The sequence below is a fragment of the Nicotiana tomentosiformis genome, chromosome 1 (assembly GCF_000390325.3).
Source record: "Nicotiana tomentosiformis chromosome 1, ASM39032v3, whole genome shotgun sequence".
Classification (NCBI taxonomy): domain Eukaryota; kingdom Viridiplantae; phylum Streptophyta; class Magnoliopsida; order Solanales; family Solanaceae; genus Nicotiana; species Nicotiana tomentosiformis.
Genome location: NC_090812.1, coordinates 44,014,171 through 44,026,391, shown reverse-complemented (window position 1 = coordinate 44,026,391; position 12,221 = coordinate 44,014,171). Strand labels below are relative to the sequence as shown.

The following is a 12,221-nucleotide window of genomic DNA, read 5'->3' as shown; positions in this document are numbered from 1 at the left end:
GTAGGGTAGATTTATTCTACAAGTGGTTGTCGATTGATAGGCAACCCTATCACTATTCAGAAGGAGGGATGGTCATCGAATAAGGTTTCCTTTCCTATTGTTACTTTAGTTCCGTCGCATTTCTAAAAGGTTCCTAGGGCCTAATCAATCTCAATACTCTTGATGCAATGGACTGACAGAGGGTGAAAGCCTAGAAGACGCCTAGAAGTCATAAGGAATAGGCCCTGCAGCAAACTCTAAGGTTTGGCATCATCTCATACATTGACTTTAACCTTTCGCTTACCAGAAATAAGTCAACTTACGGAAGCATTTATCTCTATCACGCTCTTCAATCCGCACATAAGACGATACCTCTTTTCTATACTCAATTATAGTAAGAGTCCTGCTAGCTCGTCTCTATCTAGCAGTTTCAGCATTGGCACACTAACTGAATTTCAATCCAGGAGCAGCATGGTAAGTAAACTCTCGATCTCGGCTAGCTTCAGCTAGAACTATAGACTAGGAAAGTCGTATTACCACTATGCCAAGCAAAATATTGATTCCAATGCTGGTCGAAATAATCTACTTCTTAGGGATGAACCTAGCATCTAGGCGTAGAACCTTAAGATTAAGTTAGATTTCTTATGTGGTATTATGAACCCCTCTGCCCTAAGAAAGAACTTTCATGAACAATAGACTATCCACACCATCCCATTTCGGTAGGGACAAAACCCGCAGCAAGAGTGAATGATAACATTATTCCCAACCCAGACGCCTTAAGCAGAGGGCCACTAGCCGAAATAGTTAATTCACATAAAGGCATTTCACTAATGGCATGGGGCACCGGCTGGGTAAGATTTCCAGAATCGATAAACTTTGCGACCTCAAACCCCCTGCGGTTGATACTGTAGGTCAAAATACTTCTCGTAGTTTAATAGCGGTCCAAATATGGTGCTATCAGGCATATTAGCCATTGAGCAAGGGTCCACCTTGTACCAGACAATACAACCTACACCCGTGACCATAAGCGCCAAGTAACGCCCAAAATATCCGGGACGTAATGTTACAACATCAGTTAATACCCTATCTGCATTCCCAGGTTCATTCAATAATCCACGAACGCCGGCTCCTAAACTAGAGGCGTTAAACATACTATCGGGTGAAATTCTACTAGTTATATATGATAAGCCCTAGTTGTTGTTGCAGTATACGGTCAGTTTTTCCAATTTAACACTATAATACTCTAACTCTTTAAGTAGAAACTTAGATTGACCGGGTAGAAAAGAAAATGCAAAAGCCACTTTTTTGACCTAAATTATTGTACGAACCTTGATAATGGGGTAAAACCTTATCTAAGCAGATACCTTTCTTCATGCCTTGTATTATACCCTCCCACCAAGGATGCAATGTGTTCAAAGAACGAGAAAAAAGAGGCGTACTGCTTGAGCCTCCCTCAGAATTACCCGAGGAAGATCCGGTATTACCATTATCACCATCAGAATAAGTCCCGCTATCAATCGTCAGATATTTTAACTTCTCACACAGCGTATAATCATCCAGGTCGTCAATATTTTTCAATATATTATAAAATCGACACCAATCTATACTGTTCGGCTGTATAACTGGAAGTGAATTTATTATGTAGGATATAAACCCTATAAACAGTGCTCCTGCTATTTAACACAGTTACCAAAGGGTCACCCACGCCAACCCGGTTTGCTAGTTCAACAAAAAGGCGGAGGGATAGTCTAATTCTAAGTGAGCAGGGCTTATATCTGATTTACTGAGCATTTAGTATTGTAAACCAACTATTTTTAAAAATCACTACATACACAAAAATATCCTATCAAATAAACACTACAACTATAAATGACCAAATAAACAAATAGTTTACCATAAATATCTTTTTTCTCTTCAACCACTGAAACATCAACTTTACCCTATTGTTTTTCAACCCTTTCTTCTATACCATCAAAATTTAGAACTGAATGATTATTTAAATCTGAAGAATTAGTCACTTCTTTGATTGACCATTTCAGCAATTTATCTATAAACTCAGGTCATGAAAAACTATCTAGAATTGGAAGTTTTTTAAAATAATCTATGATTAGATCAGCTAAGTTCGGTATATCCCAACCCCTACACCTGAGAATGTAAGTTATCATAGGTATTAAAATTAATAACTGACCTAATTCAATTGGTAAGACATTTAGGAATGATAAGGTGTGACGTCTATGGATATATGTAGAGAGTATAATATATTTTGGTGAAGATCCCAGTTATGTAGTCTATTAGGCAAAGATGGAAAGTTAGCACTCTTAAAATCTTGTATAAACCGTAAATCCAAACCCTATACATGATCCTCAAGAATGGTCTACCGCGGATAATGATTTTCCTTAATAAATAAATAAGCATTTAATATGAATGTTTATATTCTGTATATTAACCACGAAACAGTCTATGTATCGCTCACCCTGTGCCAAACCGGTAGCGTAAATCTATGACAGCTAAATGGCATAGGTATATTAATTACAGGGTGATCTGGTTTTATTTCCTATAGAGTTCAAGATATGTTAGTATCATTTTTTTGGGTTTTATTCCCTATATAGTTATTAAAATATTAGTACGTATTCCACTAAGAGAACGGTAAGGAAGTGAAAGTCACAATAGTTTTTCTTCTCTTTCCGTCTAGCAAGATTAAAGCAAGAAGAACTGTTCAAGTTAATTTCCCTCTTCTCTTATTATAGCTACTATAGCTAATCTATAGTGCGGACCTTAGCTCAATATGGAGGGTAGACTACCTTCTTACAGAGTGCTCTATCCCTAAAAAATAATCTATTTTAGCATACTCTCTTTCTTTGGAAATGATATGATACTAAATTTAAATACTAGCTACTAGAAGAGGAATAAAAGCATATAGCTAAAATGCCTAAGAGATCCCGGGGCTAGGAAAGCTTCGATCCTTATAAAACAAAGAAGCAACAGAGAAAGAGGCCTAACCACAAAATGAAAGACTTTAGATTCGCTAGCTCGGTATGAACAATCAGAATACAAGGACGCAAGGACGGGACCGGGCTAGAGGACTCTCTATCGTCCCCATCGTCCTAAAAGCCGATCATGTCAAGCAATTAGAGTTACAAACTTTTTGATTGTTCTTGGGAAACTGAATCCGTAACACAATTAGGGTGCCGGGCTTGGCTCAATATCGGGATATAAAGAGGCCTAGTTTCCTAAGTTGTTTTCCAGGTTAAGGTACCAAAGTTATACTGAGATTGATGACTGACTTCGTCTACAAAGTAGTAGAATAAGATATGAGAGAGCCATGGCTTTAGAACAAGATGGTTTTGATTCTGGGAGATGGAGCTCTAGAAGTGAAGTTCCAAACAGTATTGGTTTTCTGCCACTGAGACTAATCATCCACCTGTCTTTGGTGATTTGTACCTCGTAACACACCTTAGAAAAGAAAATTGAAGTTTCATTGAATGAATGAAAATAATAATCTGAATAAAAGTATGATACTATACGACTAGAGAAGAGAGAGGCAGTAAAGCCAGATCGGACAAATCGGTTGGGACGATTACAAAAGTTTCTGACAGTTAGACCGTTTGAAAGCCTTGCAAGACTTTCGAGAGTTAACAACAGGAGAAAAGGAAAACGATTGAGAGATTTGATTCACCTTTTGAGGGAGATCTTTTCTAGAGGTTGTCCATCTACAAATTAGTGATCCAACTGGGCATCTAACGTATGAATTCGTGCTCCAAGTATGGGCTCTTGCCCTCTCTCCATAAAGGAAGAAGAAGGCAAGCCTAAGTCATTTGTCCCTTCTCTATTTCCATTCTGCCTTCACCATGCCTACCCTGTAAAACCAATTCTCCAACTGATGATTTTTCAATTTCAAATGTGAATGCTTAGGCTTCCATTTTTGTTCTGGATTTTCCTTATTCGGCGGGGCGCTCACTTCCTTCCTGTTCGCAGAGCTTAGGCATTGTAGTACAGCTCCTGCTGAAGGCTGCTTTGTTTGGGAAGACGTGCTCTTGTTGTTTTCTTGCTGTTGCGACCTCAATACAATTATGGCTATCATCTCTTTTATTTTGCGTGCGGCCCATGATGTTTTCATCCTTTCTTTCTTTCTTGTTCTATCGCTTTTTTTGAGGGCCTCCTGGACCCTATTGTCAATAGTGTTCTTTAGCGGGAGGTATGTCTCGGCTAATGCTTTTGCTTCAAATAAAAGCATCTACTCTTTCGGCATCTCTTTCGCTTGTCCAGTAACATCTTCTTTCTCAAAAAGAAAAAGTAGGAACCCGGTCTTGACTCCCCTAAACAATAGCAATAGCACGAATCCTAAGCTACGACACGCGAAGGAATGGTTCCATGAATCATGAGCATATCTTAACAGATTTGTTATCATAGGACTATTACGACTACATCATCATCGAGCGACCTCGGTCTGAACATGGCAGATTGGTTGACAAACCCAAGGGCAATGCCAGAGGGAGGGGGCAACCGGAAAGGATAGTTCCTAAGGTTCAAGAATATAATAAACATGAGCGTGGGTACATACAAACCTTACGGATGGGATAAGAATCATTTTTTGGGCGATCAACCAAACCAACACCAACACTGACTCGGCTCGGAGCGAGTTTGCATATTAAGTAAATAGAAAGAGAAAAACCTACTTCCACTCGGTTGCTTATGATAGACCAAAGAGAGGCACTAATAGAGTATAGCAAGTTGCTCGTAAGATAGCAATAACTTGATTGCAAGCTTACCAACCAATAGCTACAATACTACATTCCACCAGTCATATTGGTTTGATTAGCTTACTTTTCACGACAAATTTTATGTACAGAAATTAATAACTACAATCACGAAACAAATGTAAAGAAAAATTCCTTTTTAAATTAAACTTGTGAGCACAACTTTGTGTATCCCTTGATTCTTATCTCTAATCTATTTTCCTAGATTCGAAGGCTGAAGCAGAGTATTTCCCGAGCACAGGATGATGTGGACCTCCTTGTGATTTACTTGACCGTCAAGAAGAGTTAGTAGTGCCTTAGATTGATCATGAGGGACAACTTTTCTTGATCACTTCTTCTTGTTTTCTTCAATTTGAGGGACAATGTAGTGCATTTCTCGAACGAAACGAGTTCCATGTGATGTGTTGAATCTTCAATGAACTTCCATCAGCACTTCAGATTGATCTTGAGGAAGAACATCTCGTGGATCTCTCCTTGCTTGTTAGAGAACCTTGGAGAAGACTATTACGTTGATCCCTTCTAGTGATCGATTTTAGCACTAGCATGGTTTGCTTCGGCCGTGTTATTAGCGTCAATGATGATCTTTCCATATCTCACCAACTTCATGATCTTCTCCTTTAAGACGAAGGATCTTGCTGTAGGGTGACTGAGATGCGGTGATATTTGCAATACTTGGGATCATCCACCTCTTTTAGATCTTTCACTGCATCGCTGAGATTCAATGATTTCATCATAGACCCTTTCTCTATAGCCTAGAGATCGTATAAGCTTTCGGGGCTATGTAGAGATGGGAGCGGATTCAGAAAAGTCACTATATAGGCATGTATAGGAGTTATGGATGGAAGATGTGCAGGTGAATAGTATTGATCGTGTGTGTGCAATGAGGTGAGACGTGTTAGAGACGTGAAGTGGGGAGTTGGGAAAAGATGAGAATCAGACCTTTTTATTTTACCAAACTTTATCTATTTTTTACGTAAGTTTACTTCATTTTGTGTTCTTCCTTTTTTCTCTTGTTTTTTGTATTTTATTTTAAAACAATTATGAAGATAAGAAGATTAACCAATATTTCTTACAATATAGGAAAAATATATATTTACATGTACTTTAAAAGATACTAAGAAAGATTCTATAGCTTTCACATTAAATTTCTAATTAAAAGAAAGCTAATATTTTTTTGTAAAATTTCTCTTTCTCTTGATAAATAAAAATGAAATTTGTACTACAAGTATGTGAATATTTTTATAATTGTTTTTTAATTTAATTAAAAAAAATTCAATAAAACCTACTAAGAGTAAGATAAAAGTTTAAAAAATTCAAATTAGACCTAAAAGAAATATTTACACTAAAATAGTATAGAATTTGGGTGTGGTAAAAAATTAGTTGTTCACATAAAGGATAAGTGTTCTCCCTTGGTCTACGCGGATTAGGGGCCCAGCGTACGCATGAAACACTCCGCCTGGGGAGTACAGTCGCAAGACCGAAACTCAAAGGAAATGATGGGGGCCTGCACAAGTGGTGGAGCATGTGGTTTAATTCGATACAACGTGCAAAACCTTACTAGCCCTTGACATATGAAAAAGAAAACATGTCCTTAACGGGATGGTACTGACTTTCATACAGGTGTTGCATGGCTGTCGTCATCTCGTGTTGTGAAACCATCATTTTGTGTTGCTGAGACATGTGCCTAAGGAGAAAGTCTTTACAACTAAAGTAAGCCGAGGAGTCGTGTGACGTGCCAGTGCTACTAATTGAGTTCCAGCACCTAGCTGGGCTATCAGTAAGAAGGTAGCCGACGCCTTTCAAAGCACTTTCTATTTCTAGATAGAAAGGGCCTTTCTCGCTGGTTTAGTAAAGTCAAGTTTTTGGCCTTATCTTTCAGGTGACGACGACGTCGAGTTGATGGCAGAGAAAGACTCGGCAGTCAGGCGAGCCACCCGGTGGTGTGGGACGTAGTGGGTTTAGTATGCCCCGCCCAAACAAACGGCTCCAAAACAAACAAAAAGATGTGTGCCGCACTCTCGAAGGACTGCTAGTGATATACTGGAGGAAGGTGGGGATGACATTAAGTCTGCATGGCCTATATGGGCTGGGACACACACGTTCTACAATGGCAATTACAATGGGAAGCAAGGCTGTAAGGCGGAGAGAATCCGGAAAGATTGCCTCAGTTCGGATTGTACTCTGTAAATCGGGAACATGAAGTTGGAATCGCTAGTAATCGCGAATCAGCATGCCGCAGTGAATATGTACCTGGGCCCTGTACATGCCACCCATCACACCCTGGGAATTGGTTTCACCCGAAGCATCGAACGAATGATCACCCATGACTTCTGTGGCACACTAGTGCCACAAAGGCTTTTGGTGGTCTTATTGGCGCATACCACGGTGGGGTCTTCGACTTGGATGAAATCGTAACAAGGTAGCCATAGGGGAACCTGTGGCTGGATTGAATCTTTTGCGATGGAAATACACTCTTCCCCTAACTTTCCAACATAGGGGGCTAGCTTGCTTCCACTGGTGGCGGGCGGGCGAAGGGTCCAAAGAACACATAGTCGGGGGCGAGTCAAAAATAGAATTGTTCCATTTTCCTTCTTGTTCATCAATCGAAAATTAAGATAAAGCGGGCATACGGTAAGATGTGAAAACATCTGATCCCATTCCAACCTCGATATGTGCAATAGTCTTGTGCCATATATACTGAGATTGTTCGGGAGACATGGTCCAAGCCCGGTGAAAAAAAAGCATAAGAAGAGTCCGATAATGGCCGGTCTTTAAAGGCCCTTAAGAAAGAGGCTTAAGTCATCGATGTTAATCCGATAACACTTTTCTTTTTGCTCCGCGAGCAATGAGCGAGCTAAGTAAATCTTACTTGAAAATGAGAGAGATTCTATTATTTTTCCATTGTAGTTTTTGTTTTGTCATTTTTTTTCCTTTTTCTCTATTATCCCAAAACATAACATAATATGTATCATTACATCCTCATAATATTGTTTTTTTCAATTTCTAAAGAACTATCGATTGTGAATGTAGGTTGTGTCGGGGATATATTGTGGCTAGTAAGTCATTTTCTTTGCATTTTATTCAACGAGACCAAAAACACAACAATGATTTGTTTTATGGACAGTTATATTATTTCCAGTCCAAATGAGGTAGTGCCTAATGTCACCGGGAGCGAGTTGGTAGAGGGGCCTGAGATCATGAGAATAGATCAAGGAAATCCTGATGCTCCTCCAGCCATTCCTCATGCTGAACAGGCTATGGGGGATCTGGATCTAGCCTTGCGATTGGGGCAGCCGAGCCCAACAAAAAAGGCTCTCGAAAGAGAGCTTTCGACCTTTCTTTCTTCCTTTGGAAATAGGGAAGTTAGAAGGGATGTCTTAGAAGGGACAATAAGGAAACTCGACTTGAACAGCGCATCCCCAAAAAAGTTTTTTTTTTGACATTCCGACAACTTATGCAAGAACTTTCCAATAGACCGGTTGACGCTTCCACAACTAAGAAGGCTTTATTGAAAGCTTTAAAAGAGTGGAAATAAGGGGACGCATGAGCGTTGGATAATGGAAAGAAGGTATAATTGCTAGGGACCTAGTGATAGATTCTTTTTCTTTTATATAGGTAGGGGTGGGCAGCGACTCTACTCCTTGAAGTGAAGAATCGAAAGTCGTCGTTCGTTAGACAAGGCCCACGTGCTGTGCATCTCTGGTGTTCTGCTCGTGGGGAGAGGAATGCGGGAAAGTGGGGTCCTCTCACCTGTGCTCACTTCCGTTTTAGAAGTCAGATTGGATTTCCAATTGGTGCTCAACAGAAGGGTGGAAAACCTCTGAAAGGCGAGGCAGATTTAACGCTACGCCCTTCCCTTAGCGCCTCCCTCTAGGCGGGGCTCACAACCAAAGGATGCACGGGGTGAAGTTGCCACCATGAACTAAGGATTGGAAGGGTTGAGGATAGAGTTTCTTTTTCATTTCCAGGGTAGTTGGCAAGAGCTATAGCAGCTTACGATGCAGTTGATTCGGAAACATACGCCAGGGCGGTTGGGTGGGGAGTCAGATCAGGCCAACGGTCCTGCTCCGCTTTATACTAAGAGAGTGTGGTTGGGTCTGACTCCGTTATAGGGCTAGTACGCCGAGCAGCTTCGAATTCTGCTGTGCCGGTGCACAAAGCAAGCACACAACGACTGCGTAAATCTTTGGTCTGTCTATCATTGCCCATGTTGGGCTGACTCCTTTTTTTAGGCAAGAAGACCACTAGTTGAATTATTAAACTATTAAGACTAACTGAAAAAAGGGTACTACTCTTCTTCCTCCACTACTGATATTGACTGACCTGTTGATAGGATAGCAGGGAAAGTTGAGAGTATATCCGGAGAAAGAAAAAAACCTTTTCAGGATGAGACTACGAACCCTAATGGAGCCAATGAGAAAGCAGTTGCAGGCCAGTGTAGGCTTGCTCCGCACAGGTTACATCTGGGCCTTATATTGATATTCTTTTCAATTCATTTTTCAATTTCTTCGGTCCGGGGTACCGCGCAATCCGTTTAGATCTATTTCAGTTGCCAATGAAATGGAATACGGGGAACTCTCCGTCTAAGTGGTTAATCCGACGAGTCAATTCTCAATGCGATGCATCCGTGAAATGGGACGGAGATCTGCCCGAACTTAGTCCAGTCCTATTAAAGATGGGGGCGAATCAAGCAACTCTTATAGATAGATGGGATGGGAAGGAAGAACCACTGGGCGCGCAGCTTTCTTCGTAAAAAAGCTCGTCCTCGTCAATATAGGATTGTCTTTCATTTTGCTTTTACTTATTTTTTTTTAAACTTCTCATTTTCTAAATTTTTTTCATTGTCTTTAGTAAGATCTGGCTTCACACCTTGCGGTGCTTACACCTCTCGCCTATCGGAACACCAACCCAATCTTGAAAACTGAATTGGGTTTGGCGACTGGAAGAACAAGAACATCTTATTTACCACCAAAAATGGTAACATAAGACCCTTCTTCACTCATGCTTGTCATCTGCTCATTAATACTGTCTAGTCAAGTCTTTGTTATTTTATTCTTAAATATGTGTGCTAACCAGATTCCCCATGTTATATGCGAGGTCAATAAAATTCTCCTAAGAGTGTGTTTATGATCATAATGACCACCTAAAGTTTGATTTACAGTTGTAGTTTTTAGTTTGGGGTGCCAATGGTAGCATAGTTGCTTAGTCGTCCTTCCTCTTACATATTACAATTTAGGTGTTTTTCATGTTTCCTTTAGCGAAAAACAGACTTAATAGACAAATAAGGGATAGGAAAGAATCTGTTCTTGAAATCTAGAGAACAGGCGAAAAGAGGTTCATCAGAGCGATAGGGAAAGTTTATAGAGGGGTAGTCTTACTACGACAAGTGAAGCCAGGGTTCCCTTTGTTCGGTGTTCGGGGATGAGAAAGGTATCTATTCGGGAAGCGCTCACCAATCCCTTTACCGATACCAAGGGGAAGTAGGAATTAGACCAATAGGGCACTTCTCTCGTCCTGTCGTAACAACAACAAAATTCCATACCAGAATTTCATTACATCATTCCTTAAATCCTAAAACAGAGACATTGATACAAGAGGAGGCTCGAGATACCTCGAGCGTAATATACGCTACCATCAGAGAGAAAATAACCACATCTTAACCCATGGTTGAAGAATGAGGCGATCAAGAAAGTCGTGGGCCTCATAGTACCAGCAGACGACAACACTGTGGAGCTTTTCGGGTAAAAAACCTGTTCGACATCCGAACCGATCTCAAAACCCTAATATCACCCAATGAACATAAAGGACATTCTCTATATCTGTATCTATGAAATTAGTTCCTTCACGTACTTCCAAATCCATCCATCTTACTTACTCAAAATCTTTGAATATTCTACTCAAAATCTTGCTTCTAGCTTTGGGCACCTCTGACATAAATAGAAATAGCGTATATACAAGGCTAGCCTTTTCTCTCAAGCGTCTTGGTATTGGATCCGCTCTTCTGTTAACATGAACATGAATTAGATTCTATTCTAATTCTTTATTCTACTGAGAATCCCCCACCCGAACCATTCTTAAGACCACTAAGCTCTCTCGAATGAATTCGACTCTTTTTTCTTTCAAGCTACACCGGGGGAAAAATCTTTTCCCCAATAAAATGTGCATCTTTATGGCTATATTGTCCTGAAGACGAATGCGACGGGAAGAGGTGGCATTTGGAAGTGTTGCTGACTTAACATTTAGGTTTCGTCATAACAAAGCTAGCACTATCTTTACGCACTTAAGTGCACAACGTGCCATTGGTAATGATTCTACTACTGTGCCACAAATTCGCAAGGTGATCCTAAGTAATAATTGTTGTTCATTGGATTCCGGAGGAACTACTTCGTTAGGATTGGGAAATTGCTGCGATTCTTCTTGAATAGCCTGGATTCTACCGTCGAGAGTCACTTTGAAAGTATTACCTAAACTCTTCCAACTGAATATGATAAAGCCTATAAAACATAGAGCTACTATCATTTCTTCATTATAAATTTAGATCTTCTTCGAACTTGATGCACAAATAGATAGAATAGCAGCAAATAGCATCTTTCCAGCCTGCATATTCGAGGAACTCAATCTCATTTAGAAAGCCTGATCTCTATCTTTCAGCAACTGAACGAGAATTGGTTTAAGAATAAGAAAGGACTTTAGAATCGGATGCGCTCGCCCAGCGAGAAAGGCCCTGACCCTGACAACCAAGTATCAAAAAGAAAGAAGAGAAAGAAAGGAGAAGATAACTTCGTATTTTGGTAACTCTCTAGGAGTCATGTTTTACCGTGAATGTTATTAATAAATTCTACAACAATAGTCCCTCAGAGTCGGAAGGTAATAACGAAAATAGCTAACCCAATAGTAGATTCCGTAGCTGCCACCGTTGTAACCAATGAAGCAAATGATTGACCCATCATATCATCCGAAGAAACATAAAATACCAAAATGTTTGAAAAATACCAAAACGTTCGAATTCATAGCTAATAACATTGATTCAATTGGCATTGACATAATAGGAATATTTCGTCTATTAAGGAGGATTCCCTGAATACCTGAAATAGAGATAATCATAGAAAATGTGACATATTTGATATAATCCATTCCGGGAACGTAGAATGTAAGAGAAATTCAATTGTGAAACAATACATCATCTTTTCTACTCGAAATATCATTCAATTATTAAAGAAATATGATTTTTTATACTCATGTTTCCCTTCCCATCCTACTCTGCCAATTGTTGTGCTCCTGTCAACCAAACCCTCAAGTGCCGTAAATTCGCCTTGAGGACATTGGGTTTGTTGGCATTATAGGCAAATTTGTTGGCGAAGCGGTTAATAATAGTTTTGACCATCTCACTTGGTCATGGAAGTTCTCCCAAGTTGCGGTGCCACAATCTTCTAACTAGTCGTGCCTTCTCTGATTCAATCAGAGGGTTAATCTGTTCAGCCAAGC

The 12,221-nt window shown here is 39.9% G+C and overlaps 1 pseudogene; it reads right to left on the bottom strand.

Moving 5' to 3' along the window:
• Window positions 1-10,656: 10,656 nt before the first annotated feature.
• On the bottom strand, window positions 10,657-11,870 carry LOC138906983 (ATP synthase protein MI25-like; annotated as a pseudogene).
• Between the last annotated feature and the right edge of the window lie 351 nt (window positions 11,871-12,221).